Here is a 12,630-nt window from a genome sequence, read left to right as displayed (position 1 = left end):
TATTTCCACAGAACTAGATGCTCTGTTCCTGATGCCAGCTTTGTCCACTGCATCAATCTGGAGGTAACAGGTCCTGATTTTTCCACTTGGTCCATTTGCTTCCACTACTTTGCAGTTTGCAGCAGTAATGTGTGAATCACCAAGATGGGGTAGAACCTCAGATGCATTACCAATGATACTAGAGATGAGTCCACGGAGGGCAGACATGGGCTCCACAGACTGAATAATTTCAATGATCTCCTCATCGACAGCAGGCTGATTGGCATGCAGGGGTGGTGTTGCAGGGTTTATCCGGGCAACATTGTCATTGACGAGTGCAACATTTTCAGCCGTAGGTGGTGCAAGTTCAGCAGCAGGGTGCAGCATGTGGTGGTGCAGCATTATCCATAGCAGGTACAGCATTTTCCTCACCCATGTTACCCACATCCTCCTGCATCATATGATCATCATGCCAGAAACCCTGATCCACCAGAGGAAGAGGGTGGGGATTAGCTCCATTTGGTGGTAGGGGATCCTCATCACCAGCAGCAGCACCAATCATTCTTCTGGAGAGCAGGACTAGAGGGCAAGTCCAGGAATCAGAGTTGCCATCCTCAGTAAGGTTCTTGACCACAACAATGCTCATAGGAAGGGTGTCAACATTATATGCACGAATCTTAACCAAAATCCTAGCCCTGTTGGACATATCCTTATTCCAGACAAGGAAACGACCATATGGAACAACAGATCTACTGACAGTGTCAACATCCCAGCACTCTAGAGGGTAGTTCAGTATCATGATCCATACATCATGCGTAAGAAAAGTAGATCTTCGGTTGATACCATTATCTTGTGCAACAAATCTAAGAATGCTCGTCACCCACCCGAATAGGACTAACGTTGATGGCTGCATCCCTATCGATACATGTAGCAAATCTAACCAAAGCAGATCCCATAGCACACTTGGAAATAGTACGAATCTCAATGCCAATATCTTGCATCTGCTGGCTAATGGTCCGACTAATAAGCTCAAAGTGGTTTTGTCCAGGATCGTGGGATGAGAGATGCAATCGCCCGATCATCACGTGAAAATAGGAAATTCTCCTCCCAAAATAACATATCCTCTCTGCTGACGTAACGGACCAGGTGGGATAGCAACCATACCGGCAGGGACATGCGGGAAGGGGTCGCAGTCGTAGTTCGCCATGGATGAGAGCTCTGCACCCGTCAACGGCGGCGACGGACAGTCGCAGATAGGAGAACGTGCGTGGTCAGGTGTTTCAGATACGTGTGTAATGCTATGTGACTCCTCGGAAGATGAGCAAGCAGAGGATATATCAGCCGATAAACTCTGTTTCTGTTTTTGTATATCAACCACTTTCCAGATAGATATAGGTTTGTTCCTTTTGTTCAGGCATTTAAAAGATATATGACCGTAATTAAAGCAGGATCTACACCTGAATTTATTAGTACAATCCTTAACAAGATGACCTGGCGCGAGACATCGTATGCAGGAGACGGAATGGCGCAGAGGGGAATTGCAATGTGTTCCTGGGCTATGCTCATGGGCTGAAACATTGGGCCTGTCAGCGGCCAAATTCGAATTTTGGTTCCCGCTTATAATGGGCACGTCCCTATTATCACGATCATGGCAAGATCTAGGCGTAGATGGAGGATGTTGTCTTGTTCCAATAGGGATTAAATTTGCACCAGATAAAGGGGGATTTCCACGAGGGTTACCTTGATGGGATTGTAGACGAGGAGCAGGGTTCCCGGGTGGGATCTTGTGGGAGGATGACGAGGAAATAATCTTCCGCCATGAGAATCATATAATTGATGAGATCCGATGTGATCCTTATTTTGGACAAGTGTCCATTCATCTTCTTGTTCTCGGTACCGAGCCAATTCCTCGCGACGCCAATTCGGTCCTCCGTAACTCCATAGATCGAAATAGCATATGAAATCCTTACAAGAAAACTTCCCTGTTCTTCGGGATCGAAAGCCCACGACCTTGGAGCGGACGTCGAAAACAAAAACTCTACCACGAATCGCAGAAACTCTAAGTTCTTCATAAGAAGCACCCAAGCAGGAAGATAGGGCCAGACTCACATTGAGACAATTTAGGTGGAAATTTGCCCGACCAAATGAGACCACCAAGGTAAAACCAGATTCGGATGAAATAGGGTTGACAGGTGTAGCGAAAGACTCACGAACCTTATGACGAAATAAGTGACCATATGAAAAATCCAATCGGTGGGCAATCGAAGATGCATCAGCAAAGGGATCTGCATGATTCATCGTGGAGATTGCATGGAAGGATGGATCCAGATCTAGGAGAGAGTAAGATCGCCATGGTGGTCGCCAGAGCCGTTAGGGGAGGTGGGAGACGCCATCCATTAAGAAAGAAAAAGAAAGTAGCCACGAAAAGAAAGTTGATTGTACATAGAGGATGACATGCGGGTCCCATTTTGCAGCAGCTTACTCGACTTTTCCAAGGCGGCAGGGGATCAAAAGAAAAAGGAAATAGCAAAAAATCGGAGGGTGAAAAAAACCCAAGAAAATGAACTTTTATAGTACATAGAGGATGACATGCGGGTCCCATGAGCCCGCAGGTTCCTCAACGTTTCAAACATGGCATGAGATCGAAAGAAAAATACAAGTGACCAAATATCAGGGGCCAAAAATAATAATCCAAGAAAAGTAATTTTTATTGTACATAGAGGATGACATGCGGGTCCCATTTTGCAGCAACGGTCTGAACGTTTCAAAGACGGCATGAGATCAAAAGAAAAATGCAAGTGACCAAATATCAGGAGCCAAAAATAATCCAAGAAAAAAAATTATTGTACATAGAGGATGGCATGCGGGTCCTATTTTGCAGCAGCGTTCTCAACGTTTCCAAAAAAAAAGGAAGTAGCCAGAAATCATGGGCTCAAAAAATCCAAGAAAAGAAAGATTTCAATTGGGCTGTATCTGGGTCAGCTCGGGCTTTCGAACTATCCTCGCTGGACGCTTTTGGACTCGTACAATTTGAGCCCACTCCAAAACAAGAAAGTCCTATGCTTCGCGAAAACAAAAAACAAGGAGATTCAACATATAAGTTTGTTTATTTAAAATTAAAGATTTATTTTTTTCCGTTTGCAATAGCTCAGAGCGAAATACATTGTTTATTGTCTGCAAAATAATCAAGATATCACATGTTTCTTGTACTGGGAGGCTGACATCGGGTACCCATGAGCCAGCAGCCGTCGTCAACGTTTTTAAAGACTAGCAGAGGATCGGAAAAAAATTAGTTGGTAAAAAAATCCAAAAAAAGAAATATTTATCGTTCGAGCGGATGACATGCGGGACCCATGAGGCAGCAAAGATTCTCAACGTTTCCAAGGCGACACAGGATTTTAAAAAAGGCGAAATAGCCGTAAATTAGAGGTCAAAATAACTCCAAGAAAGGAAATGTTTATTGTTCATAGAGGCCGACATGTGGGACCCATGAGCCAGCAGAATCCTCAACGTTTCACAGGCGGCAAGGGATCAAAATAAAAAGGAAGTAGCCAAAAATTAGGGGTAAAAAATAATTCCAAGAAAGGAAACTTTTATTGTTCGTAGATGATGACATGCGGGACCCATGAGCCAGCAGCCTTACTCAACGTTTCAAAGGCGGCATGAGATCGAAAGCAAAAGGCAAGTGACAAAATATCAGGAGCCAAAGATAATCCAAGAAAAGAAACTTTATTGTGCATAGAGGATGACATGCGGGTCCCATTTAGCAAAGCAGCGGTGTCAACGTTTCAAATGCGGCTTGAGATCAAAAGAAAAAAAGTTGATTGTACATAGAGGATGACATGCGGATCCCATGAGTCAGCAGCTTACTCAACGTTTCCAAGGCGGCAGGGATCAAAAGAAAAAGAAATAGCCAAAAATCGTAGGGTGAAAAAAATCCAAGAAAAGAAATTTTATAGTACATAGAGGATGACATGCGGGACCCATTTTGCAGCAATCTGTCCCAACGTTTCAAATGCGGCTTGAGATCAAAAGAAAAAGAAAGTAGCCGGAAATTAGGGGGTAAAAAACTCCAAGAAAGGAAAGCTTTATCGTTCATACAGCCGACATGTGGGACCTATGAGGCAACAGAGTCCTCAACTTTCAAAGGCGGCAGGGGATCAAAAGAAATAGGAAATAGCCAAAAATCGATGGGTGAAAAAACCCAAGAAAATGAACTTTTTAGTGCATAGAGGATGACATGCGGGTCCCATGAGCCAGCAGGTTCCTCAACGTTTCAAACGTGGCATGAGATCGAAAGAAATAGGCAAGTGACCAAATATCGGGATCCAAAAATAATTCAAGAAAAGAAATTTGATTGTACATAGAGAATGACATGCGGGTCCCATTTAAGGAGCAGCGGTATCACAGCTTTGAGAGGCGGCAGGGGATCGAAAGAAAAAGGCAAGTGACCAAATATGAGGTGCCAAAAAAATCCAAGAAAAGAAAGTTTTATTGTACATAGAGGATGACATGCGGGTCCCATGAGCCTGCAGGTTCCTCAACGTTTCAAACGTGGCATGAGATCGCAAGAAAAAGGCAAGTGACCAAATATCAGAAGCCATGTGAGAATCTTTTAATGTTCATAGAGGATGACATGTGGGACCGACCTGCCAACAGCCGTCCTCATCGTTTCAATGGGGGCAGGAGATCAAAAGAAAAAGGGAAATAGCCGTAAATTAGGGGTCAAAAATAACTCCAAAAAAGAAAAACTTTTATTGTTCGTAGAGGATGACATGCGGGTCCCATGAGTCAGTAGCTTACCCAACGTTTCCAAGGCAGCAGGGGATCAAAAGAAAAAGGAAATAGCCAAAAATCAGAGGGTGAAAAAAAATAAGAAAAATAAACTTTAATAGCACATAGAGGATGACATGCGGGTCCCATGAGCCAGCGAGGTTCCTCAACGTTTCAAACGTGGCATGAGATCGAAACAAAAAGGCAAGTGACCAAATATCAGGATCCAAAAATAATTCAAGAAAAGAAACTTGATTGTACATAGAGGATGACATGCGGGTCCCATGAGTCAGCAGCTTACTCAACGTTTCCAAGGCGGCAGGGATCAAAAGAAAAAGGAAATAGCCAAAAATCGGAGGGTGAAAAAAATCCAAGAAAATAAACTTTTATAGCACATAGAGGATGACATGCGGGTCCCATGAGCCAAGCAGGTTCCTCAACGTTTCAAACGTGGCATGAGATCGAAAGAAAAAGGCAAGTGACCAAATATCAGGAGCCAAAAATAATTCAAGAAAAGAAACTTGATTGTACATAGAGGATGACATGCGGGACCCATTTAGCAGCCGCGGTCTCACCGTTTGAGAGGCTGCACGGGATCGAAAGAAAAAGGCAAGTGACCAAATATCAGGAGCCAAAAATAATCCAAGAAAAGAAAGTTTTATAGTACATAGAGGATGACATGCGGGTCCCATTTTGCAGCAGCGGTCTCAACGTTTCCAAGGCGGCACAGGACCAAAAGAAAATGAAGTAGCCAGAAATCGGGGGTGAAAAAAATCCAAGAAGAAAGATTTCAATTGGGCTGCATCCGGACATCCGGGCCTTCGAACTATCCCGCTTGGCCTTTTGACTCGTACAATTTCAGCCCACTCCAAAACAGGAAAGTTCCGAATTTTCTAAAAAAACAGGAAAGTCCTATGCTTCGCAAAGACAAAAAAACAAGGAGATTCAACATACAAGTTTTTTTATGTAAAAATAAAGATTTAATTATCCGTTTGATATAGCTCAGAGCGCAATACACTGTTTATTGTCTGCAAAATAATCAAGATATCATATGTTTGTTGTACGGGGAGGCGGACATCGGGGACCCATGAGCCACAGACGTCGTCAACGTTTTAAAGGCGGCAGGGGATGGAAAGAAAAAATAAACCAAAAATATGTTGGTACAAAATCCAAGAAAAGAAACATTTTCGTTCTAAGAGGATGACATGCGGGACCCATGAGGCAAGCAAAGATCCTCGGTGTTTATTGTTCATAGAGGCCGACATGTGGGACCCGTGAGCCACAGCCGTCCTCAACGTTTTAAAGGCGGCAGGAGATCGAAAGAAAAAAATTAGCCAAAAATCATTTGGTAAACAAAATCCAAGAAAAGAAACATTTACCGTTCTGAGAGGATGACATGCGGGACCCATGAGGCAGCAACATCCTCAACGATTCCAAGGCGGTAGGGGATCAAAGGAAAAAAAGGAAATATCCCGAAATTAAATAGGGGTTCAAAATAAATCCATCAAAGGAAACTTTTATTGTTCACAGAGGATGACATGTGGGACCGACCTCGCCACTCGCGTCGTCATCGTTTCAAAGGGGGCAGGAGATCAAAAGAAAAAGGCAAATAGCCATAAATTAGGGGTCAAAAATAACTCCAAGAAAGGAAACTTTTATTGTTCGTAGAGGATGACATGCGGGACCCATGAGCCAGCAGCTTACTCAACGTTTCAAAGGCGGCATGAGATCGAAAGAAAAAGGCAAGTGGCAAAATATCAGGAGCCAAAGGTAATCCAAGAAAAGAAACTTTATTGTACATAGAGGATGACATGCGGGTCCCAATTAGCAGCAGCTAGCCTCAACGTTTCAAATGCGGCTTGAGATCAAAAGAAAAAGAAAGTTGATTGTACATAGAGGATGACATGCGGGTCCCATGAGTCAGCAGCCTTACTCAACGTTTCCAAGGCGGCAGGGGATCAAAAGAAAAAGGAAATAGCCAAAAATCATAGGGTGAAATAAAACCCAAGAAAATAAACTTTTATAGCACATAGAGGATGACATGCGAGTCCCATGAGCCAGCAGGTTCCTCAACGTTTCAAACGTGGCATGAGATCGAAAGAAAAAGGCAAGTGACCAAATATCAAGAGCCAAAAATAATTCAAGAAAAGAAACTTGAGTGTACATAGAGGATGACATGCGGGTCCCATTTAGCAAAGAGCGGTATCACCGTTTGAGAGGCGGCAGGGATCAAAAGAAAAAAGAAATTGCCAAAAATCGAGGGTGAAAAAAAAACCAAGAAAATGAACTTTTATAGTACATAGAGGATGACATGCGGGTCCCATGAGCCTGCAGGTTCCTCAACGTTTCAAACGTGGCATGAGATCGAAAGAAAAAGGTAAGTGACCAAATATGAGGTGCCAAAAATAATTCAAGAAAAGAAAGTTTTATAGTACATAGAGGATGACATGCGGGTCCCAGTTAGCGAGCAGCGGTATCACCGTTTGAGAGGCGGCAGGGATCGAAAGAAAAAGGCAAGTGACCAAATATGAGGTGCCAAAAAAACTCCAAGAAAAGAAAGTTTTATAGTACATAGAGGATGACATGCGGGTCCCATTGAGCCAGCAGCGTTCATCACCGTTTGAGACGTGGCATGAGATCGAAAGAAAAAGGTAAGTGACCAAATATGAGGTGCCAAAAATAATTCAAGAAAAGAAAGTTTTATAGTACATAGAGGATGACATGCGGTCCCATTTAGCAAGCAGCGGTATCACCGTTTGAGAGGCGGCAGGGATCGAAAGAAAAAGGCAAGTGACCAAATTTGAGGTGCCAAAAAAACTCCAAGAAAAGAAAGTTTTATAGTACATAGAGGATGACATGCGGGTCCCATTTAGCAGCAGCGGTATCACCGTTTGAGAGGCGGCAGGGGATCGAAAGAAAAAGGCAAGTGACCAAATTTGAGGTGCCAAAAATAACTCCAAGAAAAGAAAGTTTTATAGTACATAGAGGATGACATGCGGGTCCCATTTAGCGAAGAGCGGTATCACCGTTTGAGAGGCGGCAGGGATCGAAAGAAAAAGGCAAGTGACCAAATTTGAGGTGCCAAAAAAACTCCAAGAAAAGAAAGTTGATTGCACATAGAGGATGACATGCGGGTCCCATTTAGCAAGCAGCGGTCTCAACGTTTCCAAGGCGGCAAGGGATCAAAAGAAAAAGGAAGTAGCCGTAAATCGTGGGGTCAAAAAATCCAAGAATAGAAAGAATTTTGGTTCATAGAGGATGACATGCGGGACCCATGATCCCGCATCGTAAACGGCTCGATCGGAGAACGTTGAACGAGATGGCGCGATCGAGAAAAAAACAATGCCGCAGAGGCTGCCATCCGGGCCCTACATCCCTCGGCGGTGCGGATTTGCGTTGACTCGGCCGGCGAACCCGAGAATTCGCGATGCACCACGTCCCGGCCACCATACGCGACGTTTTGGCCGCTTTCGTCGGGCTAGGTGGCCTCAAAAACGAGAAAAAAAAAGTTTTGACATGCACCACGGAGGGACCAAAATCGTCGGCCATGGTACACCAGCAACCACGGCGCGACTTCAACTTCGTCGGCCATGGCAACTTTTCTTGTAGTGTTATTTGGGGATTTCCCCCACCGCCACCTAATTTAGGTACATTTTCCTCATGTGTTTGCATATCTTTGTTTTCTTATAATTCACATATTGGGTCTGTATATAGTGCATAATATTGATGATTGCTGGTTAATATGCAGATTGTAGTTCGTTAGAATGCCCAAAGCTTCTAACAGGTCAACCTACAAGAGCCCCATGTGATTATGTTCCACAGATTAACGGTAGACCTTTATTCACTCTTTCCGTTAGTTTCATATTGTGATTAAGAAGTGGGATCTGTGGTAAACATGGCATAGAGGCTGGTTCGTGTTATGGGTGCAAATGTGGCTGGTGATCAACCTGACAAGACAGTGGTTCTTGTGCATCTGGTACAAATGCATGTGAATTTGGATAATGCCAAGGCCTTCTATACATTTCAAAGCTTGTGGAGCAAACAAATTTCTCTTTAGCCGTCAATTTTCAGGGACTATGAGATTCTCTATGTCTAGGTCTACATTCTTGCTTGTGCCCCTTAATCTCTTATTCAGTTATTTGTGTCTGGTAAACGATACCGGCTATTTTACGTCTATTGTACTGTAGTCATTTGATTGATCTCATAAATATCAGTGGATTCAGTGGTTTATGCTCATTATATCTCAGTGTTAAGCATTTTGCACTTCTGCACCAAGAGTTTCACCAAAGGTTTGGATTTTTTTAGGTCTTCCCCCTTCTCGCCCTTCAACACTAGATGGTGCTGGCAATGGTGCATTTGGCAACAACAAAAATGCAAGGGCAATGAGGCCACTAGGGGATGATGGTGGATGGCCCAAAAGAGAAGCTAATGGGAGTCTAATTTCTATTGCCGTTTCATCCACTGTTATAGCGTTTATTATTTGCACTGCAGCTACATGGTTGCTATTACTCAAATTCAGGGATTCAGATGACATGACTCAAAGATATCCACATATTGCAATTCCAAAATTTTCCGGGTCTTCTGGTATGTAATCACCCTTCTAACTCTATAAATGCACCATTGTGTGATGTCATATGCTTTAGCTGTTTGATTGACATCAGGACAATAATTGCATATTTTGAATCAAGTGATGCCAACTGGCTATTGAAATTCAGTGGACAAATATTTTCTGGCAATATCATTTGGGAATCCCATATACCTAACTGTTGGATAATTAATTGTGCCACATGGAATGATACAACCAGGACCTCCCATGCACCATATGTTTCCGGACTAATGCAAAAAATATCTAGATGATAATATACGACGAGTCATACTTTCACTGTTTTGTCCTGGTCATATATACGTTAATTAATACTAATAACATAGACATGTAAAGCTCTTATATTATCCTCATTTAACATCTTGGATGGGAAATTTCCAATATTTCTTAGGTGCTCTCCCCTGTTTCCGCTGCTGCCTCTCACGCTTCCACACCTCGCGCCACACCTGATTTGGCCTCTCCGTCCTCGGTGTCCAACACGAGGAGCAGTACACGAGGCTGCACCGCAGCCGGTGACAAGGAGGATGACATTGGGAGGCGATGACACCGCTGCTCAAACTGTGGCGACGTTAGAGCCATTGGTTATAGAGTCAACCACGAACGGGGCAGGCGACCTACAGATCCCGGCGGGGCGCCATTGAACTGCGAGATGGATCCAATGGAGTTGTGGTGGGCTGTAGGAAGGAGGGAAAGACAGTGGCATCACGCTTGAAAGACGGCGGCATCAAGCTCGAATCGGTCGCTAGCATCATCAATGGTTTGAGGTATGCATGCTATCCATATATGATGAATCTAAATAATTCTTACCTACGCATCATCTATGCCAATATCTGCATTTTTGCAAGATAAACATGAGTGAGCTGGACTGAATGGGAGATTAGGAATGATTTAGACTTAATGAGAGATATGGAGGATTCAATTGCATTATGTATACATACTGTTGACAACATGATTGAAAAATGCCTAAATAAAGATCAAGCGTGAATCTACTTCCCCTTCGTGTTACAAGAATTTGATATTGTAACCGCTGTAGGGTGGTGAAAAAAACATATTAGGAGAACACTTGGTTGAAACATGAGCTGTTGGTCAGTTTTCCTCAGTATCCTATTGGTGAGCTGTGGTTTCTTCCATGTATATGTTGAATTCTTGCCAATTTGTTTTGTTCCTTCCATGTATTTGGTTGGATATAAAGAACTACGTTTTTTTATTTAGTTTTTGGCTTCCCCACTGTAGAGAAACATTTTGCCTGTTTTCACGTGTTTAAAATTATATATGTCCATTCTTTTATATAGTGCCCTAAATGTTGTATACCTTTTGAATTGTAATTAGTTATGTTCTATATATTTATTTTCATGGAAACCTATAGCTATCAAGAGTGGAATGGAAGGTGGAAAGAGAATGGTGCGATTTCTTCATCTACGATAACTCTGCTCTTGTACTCTTGAGGAATGCTGACCAGTGACACTGACAGTGAGTTTCTCTTGTTTACAGATGTATATTTATTTCACGTCTGATATATGAATGCTTCCATATGTGAAGTCTAGCTAATTTTCCTTGTATGGTAAAGCTACACAATTTTTGACTAGATGTTAGAATGGAAGTTGAGCTCCTTTTATTGACCGTAATAACCGTACTTTGTGTAAATTAACTCACACCATGAGTCTTATTGAAAGGGCCAGAGCCAGCTTTATTAAGGGTGTAGTAAAAAAATGTACAAAAACAAATAAGGTGGGCAAAACACCTGTTAATTTGTACCTCGGAACATATTTAGATATATTAGAAGATATTATCAGTTGTCTCGTGGTGTATAATATAAATGGAGTGAAATATTTGATGTACTAGATCATTGGCTTTCAGTCTGTCATGGTTTGCTGGAGAATGTTTTTTTGTATTGTTTACTGCTTCAAAATTTCCAATCGACATCACTGTGTGATAATACTGAGCCGAAGCTTGTTGCTTACAGAACATGGATGGAGGAGGTTATTCTGAAGTAAGTTTGAAAAAAAAAAAGACCTGGATAGATCAAAGAAATACATCAAGATGTCGCAGGTTGCACTATGTTCTGGTGCTATTACTATTTTTTTTCAGTAGCCCGATATTAGTGAATGGTTCATTTTTCAGCTTTACTAGGCAACAACAAAATGCCTAACCCTAATATTTGAACATGCCTATAAAAGTATTGGGGTCTACACTTTAGTGTTCAAGAAGGGAAATAAATTGGTGGGCAATTTTCCTTTTCTTTGCCCCTTCATTCTACATGCTACACACACTATGTCATGCTTCATTCCTATTTAATAATTGTTGCTTTTCCTTGTATGAGGTTGCCATGTTAGTTGAACTATGAGCTACTGCCATCACATGCATAGTTAATTCATGCATGGTGAATAGTAAATGATTATAGTCTGCATGCCGGTTAAGCTTACCTCTACATGGTGGAGTGAGCAAAAACCTTGCTTTGTGTTTGCTAATTGCCACCATACTTCCTGAAATTTTATAGTTGGGATCCCTGTCCACGTCAAATATTTCGTGCCATGAATTTGATGAATGTATTATAAGTAATTACATGATCTCATCGGAGCAAATTGTGTTACACACTTGCTATTGTCAAATAGTCTATTAGATGATACATTTCATTTGCTCCGTTGTTTCTCATTGTTAGTTTTACGGGATATCTGTGTGGCTGAATATTATCCTTGAAAGTAACAATGAATTTATTTTCTTCGGTACTTGATTACGCCATGTAGCCAACTTATGTAACTTTTGCCGGTATCAACATGCAATGTTTGCGATGTTGTAGAAGTGGCCGGGAAGGATGTGTTGCCAACACCACCGAGCTTCGGGTAGATGGCCGGCCGAATCTTGAACACAACCCACACTGTCCCCATCGTGTGGCCGGCAGTGTCGAGCCCTTCATTCGTTGCTGCAGCAGATTTTTCTTCGTACCTGGAGGAGAAGAAGCACAGTGTAAAGGGAAAAATCTCGGAACTGTGGTCCAAAGAGGAGCAGAAACAAGCACTCGTGAGACACAAGATCGGTGACCATGCTCGATAACGTTGACAACATCCTGAAGCCCACGACACTCCCCGAGTTCACCATATGATCATAGAGCAGCAAGAACTAGAGTTTCAAGCTTCGTTGTTCGCAACCACTAGAAAATAGAAGCCTGCATTTTCAGTGCCCGCTTGTAGATATGTGTGCTATAAACAAAGAGGAACCTGAGTGTCATGTCCTATTCCTCTACTGTTGTAAACATTTTTGTGATGTGAACAATACAT

At 42.5% G+C, this 12,630-nt stretch overlaps 2 long non-coding RNA genes across 3 annotated transcripts; both read left to right on the top strand.

Moving 5' to 3' along the window:
• Positions 1–8,361: 8,361 nt before the first annotated feature.
• LOC124701404 lies at positions 8,362–9,661 on the top strand. Its single transcript, XR_007002023.1, has 3 exons — positions 8,362–8,399; positions 8,501–8,581; positions 9,058–9,661. It is a non-coding gene; the product is annotated as an uncharacterized LOC124701404 (long non-coding RNA).
• An 85-nt stretch (positions 9,662–9,746) lies between these two features.
• Positions 9,747–12,323, top strand: LOC124701402. 2 transcript variants are annotated; one of them, XR_007002022.1, is made up of 4 exons: positions 9,747–10,119; positions 10,722–10,825; positions 11,319–11,404; positions 12,153–12,323. It is a non-coding gene; the product is annotated as an uncharacterized LOC124701402 (long non-coding RNA). The 2 variants fall into 2 exon arrangements; XR_007002019.1 differs by lacking the exon at positions 9,747–10,119 and adding an exon at positions 10,173–10,465.
• Positions 12,324–12,630: the final 307 nt, after the last annotated feature.

This window comes from Lolium rigidum, chromosome 3 (assembly GCF_022539505.1).
Source record: "Lolium rigidum isolate FL_2022 chromosome 3, APGP_CSIRO_Lrig_0.1, whole genome shotgun sequence".
NCBI classification, from domain to species: Eukaryota; Viridiplantae; Streptophyta; class Magnoliopsida; order Poales; family Poaceae; genus Lolium; species Lolium rigidum.
This window is presented reverse-complemented; position numbering and strand designations above follow the sequence as displayed.